Source organism: Nicotiana tabacum, chromosome 20 (assembly GCF_000715075.1).
Source record: "Nicotiana tabacum cultivar K326 chromosome 20, ASM71507v2, whole genome shotgun sequence".
Classification (NCBI taxonomy): Eukaryota; Viridiplantae; Streptophyta; class Magnoliopsida; order Solanales; family Solanaceae; genus Nicotiana; species Nicotiana tabacum.
In genome coordinates this window covers 137,559,969-137,572,734 of record NC_134099.1, presented here as the reverse complement: position 1 = coordinate 137,572,734, position 12,766 = coordinate 137,559,969, and positions in this window count along the sequence as shown.

Below are 12,766 nucleotides of genomic sequence, written 5' to 3'. Positions count from 1 at the left end.
TCAGTAAAGTTAGCCCACATTTAACCAACATATATATCTACCAAACTTGAACCCCTGTGCGTTATATTAATTGGGTCAACGGACCCGTAAACTTCGGCAAAAATTTTATATATGTATATATGTATACCTTGAAAATAATTAATTTAAATAACTTACCACTCCTTAACGCTACAATCATTTAGGGGGCACTAATTGAACATAATAGTGTGCCTCCCTCGCGTTAAATTCCTGAGTTCGCCTCTGCCCCTGCCACTAAATTCATAGGAAATCTTCTAAAGCTATTTTTATCTTGCCAATTGGCATTTGCCAGAGTATTCTTTTAACAAAATTTCAACTTTGGTGTTTAGGTATGATTTTTTGAATAAGTAATTATGACAAACAAATTCCAAATTGGAATAAGCATAGACAGATTTAGAACTTTAAATTAGAGCGTTTTGTTTAGCACGTGAATTCTTTGGCCCGCGACCTTTTTTTTTTTTTTTTTAATTAGGACTACAATAATGAACAGCTACTACTCACAAAATATAAATATATTTTGTAAAATTGTTCAATTTTGTGTCTGTTGCATTTTACACACACTGCCAATGAGCACGCCGTACACAACTTTCTATAACAGCCCCGTTTGTTTGTTCTTAACAGTAACTAATTGTCTATTACACATTTATAACTATATTTGACATTTAGGTCTTATTTACAACAACAACTCAAAATCCCACGAGTGGGTTTTGGGGAAGGTAGTGTGTACACAACCTTTACTTCTACTCTTGAGGAGTAGAGAGGTTGTTTCCGATAGACCATCGGCTCAAGAAGACGAAAAGAGACAATAGATTAGTGACAACAACGGAATGTAGAAAAATGCTATCAGCATCGTAAGAGCTAGAAAATGGATGGAAAAGCAATAACAATAACCAGTAATAATAGCATGATATTATGAAAAGCGAAAAATAGTGTGAACACAATATTAACCACTAGCAGTCTAAGACAAAACACTATCAGACTAGCCTCACACCCGGAACGAAGTAGAAAAACGCTCAACTACCTCCTAACTCCAGCCCTAATGCTCGACCTCCACACCTTCCTATCAAGGGCCATATCCTCGAAAATCTTAAGTCGCGTCATGTCATGCCTGATCACATCTCCCAATACTTCTTAGGCCGCTCTCTACCTCTTCTCATACCCACCAAAGCCAACCGCTCACACCTCCTTACCGGGGCATCTAGGCTTCTCTTCTAAACGTGCCCGAATCATCTAAGTCTCGCTTCCTGTATCTTGCCATCCATAGGAGCCACACCCACCTTTTTCTAAATATCTCCATTCCTAATCTTATCTAGCCTAGTGTGCTCGCATATCCATCTCAACATTCTCATTTATACTACTTTCATCTTTTAGATATATGAATTTTTGAGTGGCCAACACGCTGCCCCATACAATATGGTTGGTCTAATCACCACTCTATAGAACTTACCTTTAAGTTTCAGTGGCATATTCTTGTCACACAGGACTCTAGATGCTAACTTCCATTTCATCCACCCCCCCTCACTCTTATATTGTGTGTGACATCCTCGTCGATCTCCTCATCCCACTAGATAACTAACCCAAGGTACTTGAAACTTTCTCTCTTACGGTTGAATTGTGAGTCAAGCTTCACGTCCATATCCACTTCCCTGTCACGTCACTAAACTTACACTTCAGGTATTCTATCTTAGTCTTACTCAACTTGAAATTTTTAGACTCAAGGGCCTGTCTCCAAACCTCCAGTCTCTCGTTAACATCGCCTCGCGTCTCATCAATAAGAACTATATCATCAGCGAATAACATATAACATGGCACCTCCCCTTGAATATGGTGTGTCAGTACGTCCATTGCCAGGAAAAATAAGAATGGGTTGATTGCAAATCCTTAATGTAACCCCATAACAACCGAAAAATGCTCCGAGTCACCTCCAGTTTCATAACCCAATTATAGACAAAAATAACCCCATAAAATCAAATTGTCCTATTTTTATGTTATAAAAGATAAACAATTATTTAAACTTAAACATGGCATTTGAGGTGTTTATTATTCGGTTTGGGTCACTTTTCCTCTAAAAAGAAAACATACCAATTAAGTCGGTTATTCAAATATTAGAACCAAGCCAATTAACAGAATTTTTTATAAGTTCGATTCATATTGGTTTCAGTCGACTTTTCATTTTTTTGTCGGATTTTTCTTTTAAATATGAGACATTTGCCAAGCACATATTCTGCCGACTGAATTCTAACACACGGTATCAAACAAATTATTCTTTATATATTGAATTAAATAGTGAAGAATAATTTAAGGACTCAATTAAAGACAAGTTATTTTTAACGTGAAATAGATTATCGGGCCTAGCAAAATCAAATTACCATCAAGCTAGAATATAAATGCAAAAACCTTGATTATTATAATGGCAAAGAACTAGACTACCAACTAAGAGAGCAAACAATTAAATATCTACCATAAACTCTTAAAACTTTTATTAAAAAAATATACATATATATGTATAATAATAAAGTTTCAATTTTATAGTCGGTTTGGTTCCCTTTTTTTATAGTCGGTTTGGTTCAGCTTTTTCGGTTATTTTTTACTTAAAACTAAAATTAAATCAAATTTGATCGGCTTTTAAAATTCAAAACTAAAACTAAAACCAAATCAAAATAAATTATCATCGGTATTTTGTGTCGGCTTGGTTTGATTTTCGGTTTGTGATCACGCCCAACTATGCCTTATAAAAAGGACTAAGCGGTCGTTGCAAATATAATCTGGTATACAAGTCCGGAGTCGAATCCCACGGAGAACTAAGGCTTAGCTACAGCTGTTCACTATCACCAAGAAGACAAGCTTGAATAATTCTTAACTTATAGATATTAAGTTTCTTGTGTTTAACTAATTAACTAACAAATTAAAATAGTAAATTAATAACTAAAGATACTAAGGGTTAGACAAAAGACTAAGGAAGTCTAGAGTTATGATTTCCCCTATTGTAGGAATCCTTCCCGCTAGTTTTCTATAAATTCACCTAAGTATTCTCTACCAATCATAAGCGCTCTGACTGTCGTAACTCTCTCCCGAGTAATTACCACAATTTACTAGACACATTCTCCCGAATTACGCTAGTTGGCATTAAGCATAGCTCACTCGGATCGCATCCAAGGTTGTGTTATCCCTAATCCTACATTTAAACCCTTTGTATTGATCTCTCATATATGTTAGGAATGATATTGTTCAACAACTACCTAAATATGCACTCTCTCCCGAGTAATACATACTAAATAGGCATAGTCGATTGAGGTCCCATCAATCAATAGCAATAATAATGTAGTTGAACAAATAGAGAAAATACTACGGCAAATTTATATTAACGTAGTAGGAAAATCATCCTCCAATATGTTCCATCAAAACTTAGATAACAAATTAGCTATTCATAATAGTATGCAAAACGACAATACTAGAATTCATAACCAATAATGAAAATAGGAAGAAGGAAGTGAAAAACTTGTAGAAAAATTCTTTGCCTTGCTCCTAATGTGTTTTTGCCTCCTTAGGTCGAACCCCTGGTCTCCTTAGCCTCCTTAAGTCTAAATATCTCAAAAGTATGTCCACCTCCTCAAAATAGCATTTTTACATGTATTTATACCAAGTAGGGTTAGGCTCAGACGAAAATACCTTCTCCCGCGTGAAATAAGACAATCACTCTGTAAAATTTGCACTACCGCACCGCATGGGGCGAAACGCCATGCGGGGCGGTAGTGGGAAAGTTCAGATTGCTGATTCTAACAGGCTGCAGGAAATTTTTATAGGCACGGTGCACCGCGTGCCGCTCTACGTGTCGCGATACTAGGAATTCGCAAAAATGCAAAACATGAAAGTTGTAGCCCTTTCAAATAGCTTTCCAACGATATATTGTGGAGCCGTGAGCAAAACGTTATGTGTATTTTACTAGTCAATACACCGTACGCCCGCTCGATTCTCCGTTTCGTTCTTAACTATCATCCGTTGATCCCCGAACACGATCCCGGCTTAATTTCTTGGAGTTTTACTCAGACTTCAAAGCTCCAAATCAGTTGAATTCATTCCATAATACCTACATATCTCAGAATCACTCCTACAAGGAATAAAATACACAATTAGTGCAAAACACTAGCGATTAAAGCTCAAACTTAATTAAAGTGCAGTACATTAGAGTGCAATAAGCGACTAAAATACGCAATTATAGCCGATCATCAACACCCCACACTTAAACCATTGCTCGTCCTCGAGCAATCAAAATACACTTCATAAAGATACGACCTTTTTAAACAACTCTCCTAAATCATTATACCAATAATATTTAAAATAGACTAAGCACAAAAGCGTAACATCTTCACCTCAAGAATTGACTCACAAGTGCCAAATATTATTCACAACTTACTTACTTACTCTAACATAGAGGTCACTAACATTACCTTTCCTTCATGAATCAAATGCCCTCACACAACAAAAGAGAGTAGTTCCACACACCATAAACTTTAAGAACAATTAGGAACTCAAGATAGAAAGAATTCATTCACTCTCAGAAATAACATTCATATTCCATAAAAGATGCACCATAGGCTTGTCCGTAGTGTACTACTGTACGAATCGAGCTCATTTAGTCTAGGATCAAGTAAGACTTTATTTGGTTGTAATGTAGGCTGCGGGCTGGGTAGGATACATTTAGCTATAAGAGTGACTACACCTCCCTACACACTTTAATACATACACTTTAATAGTTGAAATCCCACAATTATGTCAAACCATAACTCCACCTTCACATCAATTTGCATTAACTCCCAACTTATTTAAGCACAATTACATCAAGAGTTACCTCTTATCAAGGAATATTTTTTTTCACGACAACACAACTATTTTTTACTTTTCTTTCTTTTTCAATTCAAGTGGCTCTTACCTTTTCAAAACAATGCACTTTTCTCCTAATTTCAGTAGTTCCACTCAAAAGACAAACCAACCACCCCACACTTTAACATTTAAAAGTTCATACAATTCAAGTGCTCATGAGAGGTTGAAAAGTTCAAATAGAAGGTTAGTTCAAACAAAAGGGTAAGGCTTGTAATGTGGTTGCCAAAGAAACAAGATTACAGGCTCAAAGGGGTTAACTACGATACATAACAATTAGGCGGGTAAAATATACATAGCTGGCTCGACGAAGAAACGCCTATATACTTCCAAGACTAAACAAAATTACTATTTCGCTTTGCACACACACAGGGCAAGTTCTAGACATCAAATGCAATACACAGAATAACACAAAATCTTACACACACATGCCACATAACTCACTCAGGATTGGATTCATCAAGACAGTCTAGTCAAAGCAGTTAAGCAAAGTTAAGGTTATACAATTTAAGGTACTTCTACAAGATTCAAATATTGAGCCTAAGCATCACAACCAAAGTACTGACTATTCTCAAGGAATAACAAAGTTAAGAGATATCGTTGCAATTCAATTCATCTCACACTAGCTCCTACTCCTAAAAAAATAAAACTAACTACACCCAGTTCAAATAAAACCCTTGGAAAAGAACCGCGGTACAAAGAAAAATCAAGGGGGAATTACTACACTACCTACAATCCTTTTTTCTTCTTTTTAGACTTAAATCCCTCAAGAAAATTGTCTAATAGATCCATCGTCAGGAAAAGACTAATCTTTTTTTTAAATTATTCAATTAAACTAACACAGCTAAAGTAGCATAGAAAATCACCCAGACAATCTCTTCACCCCCACACTTAAAATTGTGCATTGTCCCCAATGCACACCGTACTAATAAGAGGATCAAAGAAACTCCCTGGTAGGCCAAAAGCCAAAGCACTAGCAGCTTATGGGGTACTCAGACTTTTCCCAGGCTTGGTCTTTCGTACGGGTACCTCACACTTACTTCCAACCTTCTGGTCTGTTGTTGCATCCTTCCAATAGTTTTGTTTTCCATGCTCCTAGAAAATCATAGATCGACACTACAAAAATAATACAATTGAAAAAATAAAAAAATAAAATAAAAGAAAGCAGTAAAGCTAGGTTGCCTCCCAACAAGTGCTTGATTTAGCGTCACGGCACGTCGCGAATCACTTTCTGCATCCACTTTGAACTTGTGAATTGGACCCCTAGTTCTGATTATGCTATGTGATCATGCTCCTGGTGCGGTAGAATGAATCTGACTGGCCCAATAAAATAATATAGTATTCTGCACTTCTTGGACTTTAGATGAGGTGTGTAATCCCCTCTGGCAAGAAGAATTCCAGAATGTAAGCACCTTGTTCCTCATCCCTTGACTCCTCAAGTGGCTCGGATGACTCTATTTCTATATCATCATCCAAAAATAATGTGGAAAAATGCTTGGAGTGTAGACCAATGCGCTCTACTACATGAACATTGGGATTGTCAACATACTCAGCATCAATGATACTAGAGTCAACTAAATATGTATCCTCAATATCCTTGGTTAACTCTAGTATCTCTTCTATGACATCGGCATCCTCAAAATCTAGCTCAATTGATTGTTGGTGTTCTACTCTGGCCTTCTCCTCTAGCTCATCCCCGTATTTTTTTAAATCCTCCAATATAATGGCAGTTTCTGCAGCCAATTCATGCTCATATTGGCTACTATTGTCACGACCCTAACCCGGACCCGGTTATGATGACACCTCTCGTGAAGACAAGGCCAGATGACACACTTCCAATTCATTTTTAAGAAATTAAATAATAAAAACTAAGTCTTAACATAATAATAATAAAATAAGGTGAATAATACAGTTTGCGGAATAGACATAACCCGACATCAGGGTGTCACCAGTCATGAGCATCTATCATAAAAATTACAAGTCTGGAAGAGTCTACACAACTATTACATAACCCAAACAGAAGAAAATAAGATAGAGGGAGAAGCACTGGGCTGCGGACGCCGAGCAGCTACCTAGTGAATCTCTGAAGTCTGCTGGAAGCTCTCAACCCTCACAAGCAGGACCTGAAGCGCCTGAATCTACACACGGGGTGCAGGGAGTAAAGCGAGTACTCCAACTCAGTGAGTAATAATAATAAATGAAGACTGAGCGGAAAAAAATCACATAAAAGCACATCAACATACTATAAAGAAGCAGTATAAAACCAGTAAAAGTAATAAAGCAGTGAAAACATGTAAAAACACTTAGTTCAGAAGAAGCTTCTTTAAAAAACCTTTTTAATAGTTAAACAATTAAATGAGAAGCAGCTAGAACAGATAAACAAATAAAAATCCTCCCCTCGGGCATAATGTCAACAGAATCCGCCCCTCGGGCAATATCATGGAACAACACTAACCCCTCGGGCTATGTCTCATATCATGATGGGTACCCGCGCTCGCTGGTGGTGTACAGACTCCGGGAGGGGCCCTTTACGGCCCAAGCACAATATCAAGCCATCTCGTGGCATAATCAGTAGGCTCTCGACCTCATATCAACAAGCCACATCGTGGCGTACAATCTCAGGCCCTCGGCCTCATAATCATAAATCAGTGTATCCTCATAACACAGGCCCTCGGCCTTACTCAATCAGAATCACATAAGTCGCTTGGGCAACAATAAAACATGATACTTAGCCCAAATTATCATTTAATGTGTTAAAACAAAGTAAACATGGTTGAGTTATGAAAACAGTAGAATATAACATGACTGAGTTCAAGTATAAAGTCTAAACAGTGAGGAAATATCAATAAAAATCCCCTAAGCGTCCAAATAGTTGGCACAAGGCCCAAATATGGCATTCAGCCCAAAACGTGGGGTTGCCTGAAAATAGAACTGATTTCACTCCAAGTCCTGACAACTGATGATATCAGATAGTTTTTAATCAAATACGCAGTAAAAAAGTCATACGAGATGGATTAAGTCACAATCCCCCAACGGTGCACGACCCCACGCTCGTCATCTAGCGTGTGCGTCACCTCAATATAGCACAACAATGTGCAATTCGGGGTTTCATACCCTCAGGACAACATTTACAATCATTATTCACCTCTACCCGGTCCAAATCTCTAGCTCGCGATGCCTTTGCCCCTCGAATCGGCCTCCGGATGCTCCAAATCTAACCAAAATTAGTGCAAAACCATCTAGATAACAAATTAGCTATTCATAATAGTATGCAAAACTACAATACTAGAATTCATAATCAATAATGAAAATAGGAAGAAGGAAGTAAAAAATTCGTAGAAGAATTCTCCGCCTTGCTCCTAATGTGTTCTTGCCTCCTTATGTCGAACCCCCGGTATCCTTAGACTCCTTAGGTCTAAAGTGTGTCAAAAGTATTGTCACGCCCCGAACCTGGGGGGGAGCGAGACCGGCACCTAGTGCCTCACCTATCCTTATGTACCAACTTGCAACTAAGGGACTCTGAACATATGATGTCATACTTTGGCCATGGGCCACGTTGCAAGATAACTGCGAATGCTGACTAAATGTCAATATAGGCCGACAAAGCCGTCATAACTATTACAGCTGACAAACCAACCAAATATACATACAAGGCCTGGAAGCCCAACATATTGCACTAACTGACAGGATATGTCTACAAGCCTCTACTGATGGATATATTATGATCGGAACAGTTCCCCGACCTACTCATAACATATATGCATATATATACAAGATGTACATAAGGCTCTAGACCCAAAAACTTCAAAAGACATGGAGCTTACCGATCAAGCTGAACTCGGGCAATACTTATTGAAGAGGCCTACCCGTCTGTCTATCTGACCTGCATGCATGAAATGCAACGCCCCTAAAAAAGGGATGTCAGTACGAAATAATGTACTGAGTATGTAAGGCAATATACTGAAAGCTAAAACTGAACTAATAATATAATAACTGCAAGTAGCTGGAAGTCAAAGATAATCTGAAGGTATGCTTACCTGCTGATACTGACTCAACTCCCTCAATATAGTAAGTAAAATAGCTGTCCGGCCCTATAAGGCTCGGTATATATATATATATAACTGCTCTGTCGTAGTAGGCTCGCTTATAGGTGCTCGACCATACTAGGCTCTATATCTCGACCAACTGGGCTCGCTCATAAGCGCTCGGCCACAGTAGGCTCGGTATATATGTAACTGCTCTGCCGTAGTAGACTCGCTCATAGGCGCTCGGCCATACTAGGCTCCGTATCTCGACCAACTGGTCTCGCTTATAAGCGCTCAGCCACAGTAGGCTCGGTATATATAACTTACCATCTGATCAGAGGTTGCCCAATAGGGGCCTGCCTATCGATTATAGCTCGATGGTAATGAAAATACTTTTAATACTGTATATATATAAATTCTCTGCTCTCTTGACTGGAAGAAGAAAATACTCAACTGAATATGAAGTCCCGATAAGAAAAATATTATAACTTAAAAACTAGAAAAATATACGCAATTTGCGAGACTAGCAAAATATACGTAAATTCCGGTATATGAATTTTTCTTTATTGCTTATTAACAGAATCGTGTAATGACAAGATCATGCAAAATGAAATAAGGGCTTAGCCTTAACATACCTGGAGTAGGAAAAACTCCATATAATATTTCGTTGGAAAACCTTTGTTGATTGAACGAAATTTGCCTCTGTTCCTTAGAAATTCATGGATGAAAATTATTTTCTGGTTCTAAAAATTTTGGAACGAAATCACACTTTTGGTTTCCTTGAAACTGAGAGGAAAACGTTTGAATTCCTTAAGAATTTGAAGGATTAACGTTGAAGTTTGGAAGAATTGATTTGATTTGAAATGAAGCTTGGACGAATTGTTCTGAAATTGGAATGAAGCTTGGACGTTCTTGAACAGTGAGGTTTATTTCCTCAACCCTTCCAACTAAGACATTAAATGATTTGGATAAGATTCTTACAAGTCATTACAGGACCTAAACCTTTAAATCACTTTAGACACCTATACCAATATGTAACGAGTCATATTTTTCGATTAGTGGCCTTGTGCCTCGTGGGTGGGGTGGTTAATTTATTAGATTTTTATCTATTTCTTAGTTAATTAGGTAATGTTCTGTTACCCGGTAATAAATTAATTACCCGTATAATTAAGAATTATTCCCACTTATTTAAAATATTACTCACTTTTCACATACCTTATACGCCTTACTAGCATGGTTATGTAGTATCTTATATGACACTAGTCCATAAATACTAGGTATTTTAGTTCGGATCGTATTTTACCCCAAAATGCCAAACTTCGACAAAATTCATTTTCTTCGATATTACTTACCCTTTTACCTTCATGAATTTACTCATCACTTATAATCCTTATAATCTCCAAATAATCTTTTCCTTGGACCGATGTCAATTACCTTACGACAAATTCAACGTACAATACTGCAGGGTGCAACATCGGCGTAACTTATTACTGCGAAGCGTAACATCACCGTAATGTAATACTGCAGGGTGCAATATTGTCGTAACTGAATATTGCGAAGCTAGATATCACCGTAATATAATACTGCAAGGCATAACATCATCGTAATATATTACTGTAGGACGTAACATCATCGTAATATATTATTATTGCAGAGGATAACATCATCGTAATATATTACTACAGAGGGTAATATCATTGTAATAATGCGGGGCGTAATAAGTATGTCCACCTCCTCAAAATAGCATTTTTACATGTATTTATACCAAGTAGGGTCGGGCTCAGACGAAAATACCTTCTCCCGCGCGAAATAAGACAATCACTCTGTAAAATTTGTACTACCGCGCTACATGGGGCGACGCGCCATGCGGGCGATAGTGGGGAAGTTTAGATCGCTGATTCTGACAGGCTGCAGGAAATTTTTACAGGCGCGGCGCGCCGCGTGCCACTCTACGTGTTGCGTTATTGGAACTTCACGAAAATGCAAAACATGAAAGTTGTTGCCCTTTCAAATAGTTTTCCAACGATATATTGTGAAGCCCAAACGGAGTTCTTAGCGAAAAGTTATGTGCATTTTACTAGACAATGTACTGTATGCCCGCTCGATTTTTCGTTTCGTTCTTAACTATCATCCGTTGATCCCCGAACACAATCCCGGCTTAATTTTTTCGGCTTTTACTCATACTTCAAAGCTCCAAATCACTTGAATTCATTACATAATACCTACATAGCTCGGAATCACTCCTACAAGGCATAAAATACACAATTAGTGCAAAACACTAGCGACTAAAGCTCAAACTCAATTAAAGTACAGTACATTAGAGTGCAATAAGCGACTAAAATACGCAATTATAGCCTATTATCAATTTGGTTCGGATTTTCGGTTATGAACACCCCTACATGGCACAATATAAAAATTACTAAATTATCTTTTAATTTCTCATTTTCCAACTTCACAAAAGTTTTTGACATTCCAGATTTTTGATTGGAACTTACAAAATTTATTAAAATTATGTGTTCAATAAACATTATTACGATTTTTTTTATTATAGAATAAAAAGAACATGAATATTTGTGCAAGGTTATTTTAAAAAGGTGGCGTTTCTCTCTGTGTAGTGGTGTACATTCAATTGTACTATAGAGGATGGGAGAGAATGGGGACAGGGCTCGCTCGTACTCGCTAGCTGCGTATGTGGAAATGCCCCTCCAGAGTTGTTGGAATTTTTATAGCATATTTGGCCGAACCTCTAAAATAAACTTATTTTGAAAAGTATTTTTTTTCAGAAGTGCTTCCTAAAAAAATATTTTTTGTCAGAATTAACTTGTATTTGACTAACTAATTTTAAAAATACTTTTAAGTGTTTGATTGAACTTTTAAAAAGTGTTTCTAAGAATATTTTTCTCAAATATGCTTTTCAAAAAGTACTTTTAGAAAGAAACTAGTATATTTTTTTATGCTTCTCAAAACTATTTTGTTTCTATTCAAAAGTGCTTTTTCCTTTCCAAAATTTAACTAAACACCTTAACTTTGAAAAAAAAATATTTTTGACCAAAAAGAAACTAGACCAAACAAACTACTCCTTCCGTTTCAATTTATGTGAACCTATTTCTTTTTTGGTCCGTGCCAAAAAGAATGACCCCTTTCTTTATTTAGAGACAATTTACCTTTATGAAATGATTTATAGTCACACAAAATATACGTGCCTCATTTTACACCACAAGTTCAAAAGTCTTTTCTCTTTTCTTAAACTCCGTACCCAGTCAAATGAGTTCACATAAATTGAAACGGAGTGAGTATTAGAATCGATGAATTGTAGTTGGGAGACCAAGACCAGGTCTGTCTTTTCAAGTTGGTACTATTACCTTTGCTGAATTGCTCACTCTCTCTTTATTCAAATGTTAAATAGTCAAGCAATCTCCAGTGACATAAAGGGAGCTTTTGTTTTTTGATTTTCAGTTTTCACTTTAATTCTTTATTATATGCACTGTGATAAAAAGAAGGAATTGACCATAAGTAGAAGTCGCCCACAAAAAAAGACAAGAGAGGTCTCATGAGAATGATTGCAAATACAGCTTTCTTGGAAATTAATTAGTACTATAAATTTTGCCTCGTGGAATATCTCGACTAGTTTATTTGCAAAAGAAATCCTAAGCACATTCATAATTAAACCTTCTTAATAAAATGGTAATTGAGAACTATCAGCGTCAACATTGATTATGTATGATTGTGGTAAAATAGATAGGATCCTCTGTCCTTAATAAATGTTTTGAATTCAAATTTTATGGTAAAATAAAATCTTGATAGAAAGCATTTTCCTCCTTAATGGACTTTATCCGGCTCGAATT